Consider the following 11,662-nt stretch of genomic DNA (forward strand, 5'->3'; position numbering starts at 1 on the left):
TCCTGGCTCATAGGTCAATGCTCTACCACTGAGCCACACCGGCTTGGTGGCAAATGACAAAAATATAAGAGATATTTTTTTACTGGGATTGGATGGAGTGAGAATCAATATTTTGTTGAGTGTCTATAGACAACATAACCATACTTTTAGCTACTCACCACCTATGTCTACTTGCTCTACGTTCTTTCCTCAGTTTCTTAAATGTCCAGATTGCCAGTCTGAGTCTTAAGCAACAATTCAAAGGGACACGATATTAATCCATGAATGCTATTGGACAAATATCTGAACTAGATGAAATTGTGCCTCGTAAAAGTTGAATAAGAAGCAGGAAAAAGGAGCTTCCTTAGAAATCATTAAAAAATAAAGGAAAAGGAATGTGACATGTAAAAGAAAGATGGCACATAAAACACTTTAGAATAATAATTACTTCAGGAAATAAAACTAATAGACTAAATTTCCTCTGTCCTCTCAAAGGAATTGCCATCTTTGTGAATGAAAAGGAGAGCAGCTTAAGAAAGAAATTAAAAGGGAAAATATGATCAGTTTTGAAATGAAAACTGCTTGAGAAGCTGAGAGGAAACAGAATCAACATTGAAACACACACACACACACACACACACACACACACACACACAGATATGAAGAGCAGGCATGCAAAGAAACCACCCAGAAGGAAGGGGGAAAATACAAGGCAATGAAGGAAATTAACGAGGAGGTCATATATATGGAGACCCAACAAGGGATGAATTGTGTACTGGAAGATGAAAAACTATAATGAGCTAGGGGTAAATAATGTATTAACATCTTATAAAGATGCTGTTTTCCAAAACAAAGCAATGGAAGTGGAATGCATGCAGATTTTTAATATTTATGTAAAGCTTGAAAAACATAAGCATTTATATATGTATGTATAATCTGAAAATATAAAGCAGTGGATGAGAATGATAAACACCTAATTAAAGAGACTGGCTACCATTGAGGAATGGAATCTAAAACGCATACACAGTGAGCTTCAACTATGTTGGTTATTTTTATTTTATTTTATTTTTTTAGGTAACCTAGTGGGCTGTTCAATATTATTTACAGCTCTATGTCTTGTGCTGGTGAGGATATGGGAGAATAGGCCTTCTCATACCTTATAGATGGGAGTGTGAGTTCTATTATGTTATTTATAGAGTTTAGTGAACATTTTTTAAATTTTACTTTTCAGTTATAGCTGACATACAATATTATATTAGTTTTAAGTGTACAACATAGTAATTAGACATTTTAGTGGGCATTTTTAAAATTCATAGTAAGGAATTCCCTTACTCAGGAATTTGTTTTTTCTATTATGTCCTAAAACTTTGTATTATAAAATATTTAATGCATACAACAAGGTTTAAAATAATTTTTTTAAATTCTAATGGTAGCTATATTAATTTTATGTTCTTATTTGGACAGATTAACATTTTAATGACATTAAGACTTTCTATCTAGGAAAATTATGTCTTTACATTCATTTACATCTTACTTTTTAATGTATTTTTTGCATGTTCTTTTCATGTGAAATATATTTCTAGATCACTTATACTCTTTATATCTACTGTATATAGGATAATTATATCTGTCCATTTCTAACTCCATAATATTAATATACTAATAAAGAAAACTATTAGGCCCAGCTGGCCTGGCTCAGTGGTTGAGTATTGACCTATGAATCAGGAGGTCATGGTTAGATTTCCAGTCAGGGCATATGCCCAGGTTGTGGGCTCAATTCCCATGTAGGGTGTGCAGGATGCAGCCAATCAATGATTCTCTCTCATCATTGATGTTTCTCTCCCTCTCCCTCTCTCTCCATCCCTTCCTCTCTGAAATCAATAAAAACATATATACAAAAAAAAACCTATTAGTTTGTCTATAGTTTTCTTGTATTTTGATGCCTTGCCAAATTTTCCCATTAGTCTTAATCAGAATTTTAATATTTTATTATTTTTTAAATTTATAGATATATTTTCCCCTTGAATTTTTGCTATAATAATTATAGTCTTAGAAATGTATTTACATGATCATATTATATTATTCCTTGAATGCCTAGATGTGTTTAATATGCTAATATTTTATTGAGAACATTTACTTTTATAAGTAAACTGGAGGCCCGGTGCATGAAATTCGTGCGGGGAGGGGTGTCCCTCAGCCCAGCCTGCACTCTCTCCAATCTGGGACTCCTTGAGGGATGTCCGACTGCCCGTTTAGGCCCAATCGGACATCCCTCTCACAATCCAGGACTACTGGCTCCCAACTGCTCGCCTGCCTGCCTTCCTAATTGCCCTTAACCACTTCTGCCTGCCAGCCTGATCACCCCCTAACCATTCTTCTGCCAGCCTCATTGATGCCTAACTGCTCCCCTGCCAGCCTGATTGCCCCTAACTGCCCTCCTCTGCTGGCCTGGTCAACCCTAATGACGCTTCCCTGCAGGCCTGGTCCCCCCCAACTGCTCTCTCTTGCAGGCCTGGTCCCCCCCAACTGCTCTCTCCTGCAGACCTGGTCCTCCCCAACTGCTTTCCCCTGCAGGCCTGGGTCCCCCCCAACTGCCCTTCCCTGCAGGCCTGGGTCCCCCTCAACTGCCCTTCCCTGCAGGCCCGGTTGCCCCCAACTGCCCTCCTCTGCCAGCCTGGTCACCCCTAACTGCCCTCCCCTGCAGGCTTGATCACCCCCAACTGCCCTCCCCTGCTGACCATCTTGTGGCGGCCACCTTGTGTCCACATGGGGGCAGCCATCTTGTGTTGGAGTGATGGTCAATTTGCATATTACTCTTTTATTAGATAGGATTTTTAAAAATGTAGTTAGAGTATTCTTGTGCTAGTTTAGTAGACCATCTTGGTAGTTTTTAATCATTTTGGGGGGTCTGAAATATTTTGAATAAGATAGATAAAATAGGAATTAACAAATATACCCTTAACATTTAATCTATTTGAGCCTGAGTTCAGAAAGCTAAAGTTCAGATAGAGATACCAAAGTATCTGATCATATTTGGTTTTTAAGGTTTGGATGCTGAGTAGTTAGAGTTTCATGACCGAAGGATCTGTTAAAATGTTCTGATTATATTTAACTTCTAAATTGTATACTGAGAGTTGAGATAGTGAGAAATACTACCTGAACTTTGATTTGTTATTTTGAAGTTTAAAATAAATGCAGTAAAACTGATTGGGCCTAGGCCCTTTCTAATGGCAGGTCCTTCGTGATACATCAGTTCCTTCTTGGTGAAGAAGAGAGGAAGAGTATTATTGTTTTTACATTGTCTTTTTTTGTATTATTTTTGCATTCTATATATCCTTACTTATTTGTATGTGCTTGATCCATCAAATTCTAATACAAAATTCCCCACAATGACTTGTGATTTTGATCGTCATTATATCTATCTTTGTCAGAGTTTTGCCTTTATAGCTTTTACTGCTATCGTTTTTGGTGTAGACATTCATTAATTATATTTGTAGATCTCATAATATACCTCTTTCCCCTGCTTAATGGTCTTGATTTTGAAGTCTTACCTGATTTTGATTCTGCCATTTCTGCTTTCTGTTTGCACACATTTGTCTGGTGTAATTCTCCACATGCCTGTATTTTCAAACCTTCTTTGTCATTCTGTTTTAGGTGTGTTACTTAACTATAGCACTGGGATGATATATCTGTTAGGTTAACTGGGGTTGAAAATAATGTGCACTGGCTTCAAAAATAAAGGGGAATGTATTTGCAGGATAGGTTTAGATAGGCTGGTTTCAGTGCTGCTGTTTGGTTTCTCTCAGTTCTTTCAGTTCTGTGTTCCTTTCTGTGTTGAGTTGCTTCTCTCAGGGAAGCAAAATGGCCACAGAGGATCAAGGCCGTGCTAGTGTTTATACTTTACAGTCCAGGAAAAGAAAGAGTGCCTCTTCTAAAAACCTTGAAAATTCTTTAATCACCTGCCAAACCCTAAAAAAAATCACTGTGACCAAGTGGTGTGCTATACCCATCAGGGCCTGTGTTATTCATTCTTCAACCAATTGCTTTGGTGAGATTGGTATTATGCTAAATGGTGAGTTTGAGTGAATTAAGGTTCAGGCCTAAAACTGAAGTTTGAGATTCATTCCCACCCAAGCTAATGTGCCATTATTTAAGATAACAGAGTAAGGAATATAAATATTATGAAGAAATTAACACAATTTTCATTATGGAATAATAATATAATTCTTCATCTTTAAAAGCTAAGTAGATCAACTGATAAAACATACCAGAAATAATAAGTAAGGTTACAGTTACAATATTAACTTTAACAATGGTAAAAACCAATTGCTTTCCTATAACAAAGAATAACCAATTAGAAAATATAATTGAAGGAAATATGTCATTTATAAAAATTATAAAATATATTGAATAAATTTATTAAGAAATATGCAGCATTTATATAAAATATGTGTACTTTAACAGAGAGATTTAAGATGTCTCTAGCTAGAGAAACTCAATATTATAACATTGTCTATTCGCATTAAAATACTTTCCAAAATTTATGTGATCCTAATCAAAGTCACAATGAGATTTCTTTTCTGGGTACATATTGGGGAAAGGAGGTATTCTCAGTTGAGACTAAGGATTTTAAAGTCCATCTCATAAAATTAATTCTGCTATACTAGCCAGGAAATAATAACAAAAAAGCAGGTATAATGGGCCTGTGTGGAAGAAGGAAGCCTTTTCTCCTTTTCTCGCCAGATATAGAAACATAACATAAAGTTACAGTAATTTAAGAAAATAGGCATTAGTGCAAAAATAAAGAAAGAAAACAGTAAAACAGAATAGAAAATCCATAAAAAGACCAAAATAATATACTGGTGACTATGCACATTAATGGAAAGTGTGTGTGTATATGTATAAAATCCAAGAGAATATATAAATTATTCAACATATAGCTAGGCAATAATTAGTTATTTGGGGGGAAAATATAGAGCCAAAACCTTATCTCACAGTTCATACGAAAATCAATACCAGCTACTAGTAGTATAAGTTGAAGTAGAGCAGGCCTTTCTATGAATGATGGGGAAAAAAACAATCAAGAACTATGACTAAATAAACATTTTAAATTTATGTATGTGAAAACATATTAGTAAACAATCATTTTCTTTCTGCTAAGAAAATGACAAAATCTGGACAAAATTTCACCACTGAAGTCACTAGAGAGCCAAGAATCAAAGAAAGAAGGAAATCCAGAGAACAGAGCTTTGCATTTGGGACTGCTTTTCCACTGGAGGCATTTGTTTACAAGTTTTAGGTTGGGATTCCAAAGTATAAGGCCACTCGAGGCCCAAGGCATGAGATTCATGCAAGGCGCTCGGCCCTTGCAGCCCCGCTGCTTCCCCCGGAAGGCGGACAGGTGGGTCCTTCTGCTGTTCTGTCTAATCAGCATATTAGTTCTTTGTTATATAGGATTCTCCATGAGTAAGTGTGGTCCTAAAGTAGATCTTCCCCGAAGGGACTGAAGCCCAGTTACTGATCATATCATTTAATCATCGAACTGGGATAATCCAGGATTGCGGCTGTCCTTAGCCACCTGTCAGAAGCAAACACAAATCCTCTTTGAAGGAAGGTTACATTCTAGTCTCAAATGATAGCTTACCACTTTTCATATACAATATCTGACACTGAATGAAAGATAACAAGACATATAAGAAGTCAAGACAGTTCGCTTGCAAGTGTCCCACGGGCGTCCAGTTTAGTCCCGTCTGGTTCAGTTATGCGGGTGCAGAGGTGCTGCGGCACGGGAGGCGGAGTCGTGACTGTGGGAGGGGAGGCGAGGTTCAGTCTTTAAAAATACAGCAAAAAAAATGGCTTCAAAAAGAGCTCTGGTCATCCTGGCTAAAGGAGCAGAAGAGATGGAGACGGTTATCCCTGCAGATGTCATGAGATGAGCTGGAATTAAGGTCAACGTTGCGGGTTTGGCTGGAAAGGACCCGTACAGTGCAGCCGAGATGTTGTCATCTGTCCTGATGCCAGCCTGGAAGATGCAGAAAAGAGGGACCTTAGGATGCAGTGGTTCTGCGGGAAGGTAATCTGCACAGCGTTCTGCTGCTGCGAAGGCGATCCTGAAGGAGCAGCCCGGCAGGAGGAAGCGCCTCGCCCCGGCCACCTGTGCAGGTTCTACGGCTCTGTTGGTCATGAAATAGCTTTGGGAACCAAAGTTACAAAACACTCACTGGCTAAAGAAAAAATGATGAATGGAAATCATTAAGTTACTCAGAGAATCGCGTGGAGAAGGACGGCCTGATCCTCACGACTGGCTTCTAGTTCGCCCTGTGATTGTGGAGCGCTGAGCCGCAAGGAGGTGCCTAGCAGGCGAAGGCCCCGCTGGTGCTGAGGGATTAGCTGCAGCCCTGGGAGGGTTAGGCGCTGCTGTCCCCCTCTCTCCCTGTGTTTCTGCTGCTGTGCTGGGAAACTGAGGCGCTGCCCCCGGGAAGTGGGGTGCGAGGCCTCCTCAGATTCCCTCCCACACCTGTGTCCCCACACTTCTGAACCTCGCAAGAAAAGAAAATAAATCAAGAGAGTGTATTGGAAAATCAAAAAAGAAGCAACAAACAGTATAAGGAACTCATCAGGTATCTTAAAAATGAAGTTTTTCACACATGGCTGGATTTTAAATTACATATGAAAAATGTAGCTGAGATAAGACAACTTTAACAGCTAACAGTATACTATAAAAAGATACAAAATGGACATTCTAGAACAAATAAGTATATAACTAAAACCAGAAACCCAGTGGACAGATTTATCATGAGGCTAGACACATTGAAGAGAGAATTAGTGAACTGAAAGATAAATATAAAAATAATATATACAGAATGAAGCACAAAAAGATGAAAAGATTGAAACACATGCAGTGGAAACAATGTGAGAGACAGGGGAATAATTGAGAAGCTCTAAACATGTATATTAATAGAGAGATTCCCCCCAAAAAGAAGAGAAAGATAATAAGTGAGAAAGGATATTTGAAGTAACAATGAATGATATTTTCTTAAAAAAAAATAAAAATCTGTGAACCCAAGCTGGATAAATACAAAGAAAATCATACTAAAGAGTATAAATATTATAAAGAAATAAATATTATAAAGACACAATGACAGAGAAAGCATTATGTAACCAGCTAGAGAAAAAAAGAAAACTTAGACCATCAAAGCAGCAACAAGGAAACATAGCTTGACTTCCCTACAGGAAAAAAAAAAAAAAAGCCTGAAGACAATGAAACGATATATTAAAAATGCTGGGAAAACACCTGCAAAAGGTTTTTTATAAGCCGAAAAGTGATTTTTCAAAAATGAGCTTGAAAAAAGGTATTCTCCAGTAAATGCAGGAAAGTTTTGCACCCACATACCCATACAGGAGGAAATACTTTCCAGCTGTATGACCATGGGAGAAAAGTATTCTACATGGAAATTCAAAGGCACAGGACAGATTTAAGAATATCAAATAAAGTAATTATTCAATTTTGATATAAAACTATAATAATATTATCTTGTGGGGCTAACATATTACAAATGAGTTAAGAGGATACATTAATGGAAAGATAAAATGAAATAAAAAAGAGGATAAAAGCAGTTAAAGGGTTCTAAGGTTTTTGCATTGTCTGAGAAGAGGTTATACTTATTTGTCTTAGACTGCAAGAAGTCATCTTTGCATATTGTGATCTCTAGGGTAAGAAATAATAATTACTAAGTTAATAGCAGGAGGAAATGGAATTATACAAAATAATTAAACAAACCAAAGAAAAGACGTATACTAGTAACTTGAGTCAAGGACCTGGCACTCACTGCTGCTTTAACCTGAGTCTAAGCTTCTCACCTTCCTCCCTGAAGAACATGAGCTTCAGCACCCCCTCCAGCTTCTCCACAAACTACCAGACCCTGGGCTCTGTGCAGTATAGCCCAGCCACGGGGCCGGCTGGCCAGCAACTCAGCCAGTGTCTATGCAGGTGCCGGGGGCTTTGGCTCCCAGATCTCTGTGCCCCACTCCACCAGTGTGGGGTGGCTGGTGGTCCGGGGCCTGGCTAGAGGGATGGCCAGAGGTCTAGTGGGTATAATAGGGAGCATCTAGAGTGAGAAGGAGACTATACAATGCCTGAATGACCACCTGGCCTCCTACCTGGAGAGGGCGAGGAGCCTAGAGGCTGATAATCAGAGACTGGAGAGTGAAATCCAAGAACACCTGAAGAAGAAGGAGGGACCTAGGTCAGAGACTGGGGGCATTATTTCAAGACCATCGTGGACCCGAGGGCTCAGATCTTTGCAAGTTCTGTGGACAATGCCCGCATCATTCTACAGATTGACAATGGCCGCCCTGACCGGTGTGGCTCAGTGGATAGAGTGTCGGTCTGCGGACTGAAGGGTCCCGGGTTCGATTCTGGTCAGGGGCATGTACCTTGGTTGTGGGCACATCCCCAGTGGGGGGTGTGCAGGAGGCAGCTGATCGATGTGTCTCTCTCATCGATGTTTCTAACTCTCTATCCCTCTCCCTTCCTCTCTGTAAAAAATTAATAAAAAAAATATTAAAAAAAAACAAAAAACAAAGACAATGGCCGTCTTGCTCCTGATGACTTCAGAGTCAAGTATGATACAGAGCTGGCCATGCACCAGCCTGTGGAGAGTGACATCAATGGGCTCCGAAAGGTCATTGATAACACCAGTGCCACTCAGTTACAGCTGGAGACAGAGATCGAGGCTCTCAAGGAGCAGCTGCTCTTCATGAAGAACCACGAGGAGGAAGTAAATGGTCTACAAAATCAAACTGCCAACTCTGGATTGACTGAGTTGGATGCCCCCAAATCTCAGGACGTCAGCAAGATCATGGCAGACATCTGGGCCCAGGATGACACGCTGGCTCAGAAGAACCAAGAGGAGCTGGACAAGTACTGGTCCCAGTAGATTGAGGAGAGCACCACAGTGGTCACCTCGCAGACCGCTGAGAAAGGAGCTGCTGTGATGACACTCACGGAGCTGAGACATAGGGTCCTGTCCTTGGAGATCGGCCTGGACTCGATGAGAAATCTCAAGGACAATTTAGATAACAGCCTAAGGGAGGTGGAGATGTGCTATGCCATGCAGTGGAACAGCCTGCCTCACTACTTAGGGCAGTGGGCCCAGGGGGAGCAAATGGGCTGATAAATGTGGAGCATGGGAGATTTGTAAAACTAGTGGGAGACAATATATGTTTGGAAAGATGGGGCATGTTTAGGGGAAACCTGTAATTTATTTGTAGTGGATAATATATGTCACAGATTTAGTTATGACCATAAACAATGAAAGTTGGTATATCTGTACTTAATGGTTGTGAAAAATAAGAATTTAAAACTTGTCCTTATCAACTCCACTAATAACCTTTAGATTATTGGAATAAATCTATTTTATTATCTATTATGTTTTTTTTCCTTTTTTGAGTTCTTTCTTTCCATTTATTTACTTATTTATTTATTTGTTTTTAGTTGGGGTGACATTAGTTCACAAAACCACACATGTTTCAAGTGTACAACTCAATAAAAGATCATACTATAAGTATTAAACTTTCCTTAACCAACCTCAAATAGGTGATTAGGGAACTGGGCCCTGCAGAAATTGCCTGGGTTCAAATTCTGCTGTCACATTTTGCATCCAATTCTTTCTAGCTGAATGACTATGGGCAAAGACTCTTAACGTCTCTGTGCCTCTGTTTTGTTTTGTTTTTAATCTGTAAAATGGGAATAATAGGAGAACATAACTAATAGGCTTGTTCTGAGAATTACATGAGTTAATAGTCATAGAATCTGAGAATAGAGACTGGAACATAGTAAGAGCTCAATAAATGGCTGTTATTTTTATAGTTATAATTATGACTTTTACATGGGAAATTGTTTTATTATCTAAATTAAATGCTTATTCTGTAGGTCTAAGAACACCAAGTGAACAACAGCCTTTATCTCCGGCCTTTCTCTGTCCTCAACTCTGAACCAGGAGCTTAGTAATAGCTCATGGATCTCATCTTTCCTGCTTGAAATATATTTGCTGAAATCTGGCAAACAGTGAAGAAGTCTTTCACTGCTTGGCACTGGGGACAGTGTCCAGTAAGACACAGGCTGTAACCTTGAAAGAACTTACAGACCTGCAAACAAAGAATTTCCATAAGTAAAGAATGTTCATGTAGTGGGATATGGTTAACAGGAAGAAGAATGTATCTCAGCAGTAGGATGTAAAATATGCTTTGCAAGCAGAGATGAGGGATACAGTAGTCTCCTCACCCTCTTATCCTCAGGAGATAAGTTCCAAGACCCCCATTAGATGCCTAAAACTGAGGATAGTCCCAAACCCTATATACAGTATATATGTGTGTGTTTGTGTGTGTGTGTGTATGTGTGTGTGTGTGTGTGTGTGTGTGTATACTGATATACTGAGTGGCCAGATTATTATGATCACCCCATCAGTACTTTGTTGGGCCCGCTTTTGCCTTCAATACTGTGGCGATTCTTCTTGGCACTGACTCCACGAGATGTTGAAAGGTGATGCGAGGAATCTGACACCATGCCTGATGAATAGCACTGTCCAGTTCTGTGAGATTTGATGGTTGTGGAACCAGCTGCCTGATGGCTCTTTTAACTTCGTCCCACAAATGCTCAATTGGATTGAGATCTGGTGATTGTGGGGGCCACCTAAGCAAGGTAAAGTCTCCCTCATGTTCTTGAAACCACTCCTGCACAATACGAGCACCGTGGCATGGTGCATTGTCTTGCTGGAAGAAGCCATCTCTGTTGGGATACACCATCAACATGATAGGATGAACTTGATCAGCAATGATACTTAGGTATGTTGTGCTATTCAGACGTTGTTCCACACGAATTAAAGGGCCCAAATCATGCCAGGAAAACATGCTCCAAACCATAACACTGCCCCCACCAGCTTGAAGAGTTGTACTCATGCATGTGGGGTGCATGCTTTCATCCTGTTTCTGCCAAATTCTCACTCTGCCATCTGCATGATGCAACTGGAAACGTGATTCATCGGACCACATGATGCAGTGTACGGCTAATTTGCCTACAAACATCAGGTGGTCATAATAATCTGGCCCCTCAGTATATATATATATATATATATATATATTATTTATTATTTTTTTTTCCTATACATACTTACTTTTACTTAAAGGAAGCACTTGATGTCTTCTCTTTGGCATATCCAAATTGCTAGCACCACTATTCTTGCACTTTGCGGCCATTAACTAAAATAAGAGTTACTTGGATAAAAGCACTGGGATACTGTGACAGTTAATCTGATAACCAAGATGGCTACTAAATGACTAATGGTGGATGTGATGGGTTGGGGGATGGGGGGGGGAGAGCATATACAGCATGGAGAAGCTCTGGACAAAGGACAAAGGGATGATTCACATCCCGGGTTGGATGGCATGATATTTTTATCATGTTAACACGGAACAGGGCACAATTTAAAAATTATTGTTTACTTCTGGAATTTTTCATTTAATATTTTTGGACTGAAGTTGACTGTGGGTAACTGAAACTGTGGACAGCAAAACTGAGGATAAGAGGGGATTACTGTATTTTCTGGCCAGGTAAGAATTGGAAGGCTTTATAGAATTACTGTATTTTCTGGCCAGGTAAGAATTGGAAGGCTTTATAGTGGAT

At 39.5% G+C, this 11,662-nt stretch overlaps 1 pseudogene; it reads left to right on the forward strand.

Annotated features, from left to right (window-relative positions):
- Window positions 1-4,260: 4,260 nt before the first annotated feature.
- On the forward strand, window positions 4,261-9,356 carry LOC114232318 (keratin, type I cytoskeletal 18-like; annotated as a pseudogene).
- The last annotated feature ends 2,306 nt before the right edge of the window (window positions 9,357-11,662 follow it).

The sequence above is a fragment of the Eptesicus fuscus genome, chromosome 7 (genome assembly GCF_027574615.1).
Source record: "Eptesicus fuscus isolate TK198812 chromosome 7, DD_ASM_mEF_20220401, whole genome shotgun sequence".
Classification (NCBI taxonomy): domain Eukaryota; kingdom Metazoa; phylum Chordata; class Mammalia; order Chiroptera; family Vespertilionidae; genus Eptesicus; species Eptesicus fuscus.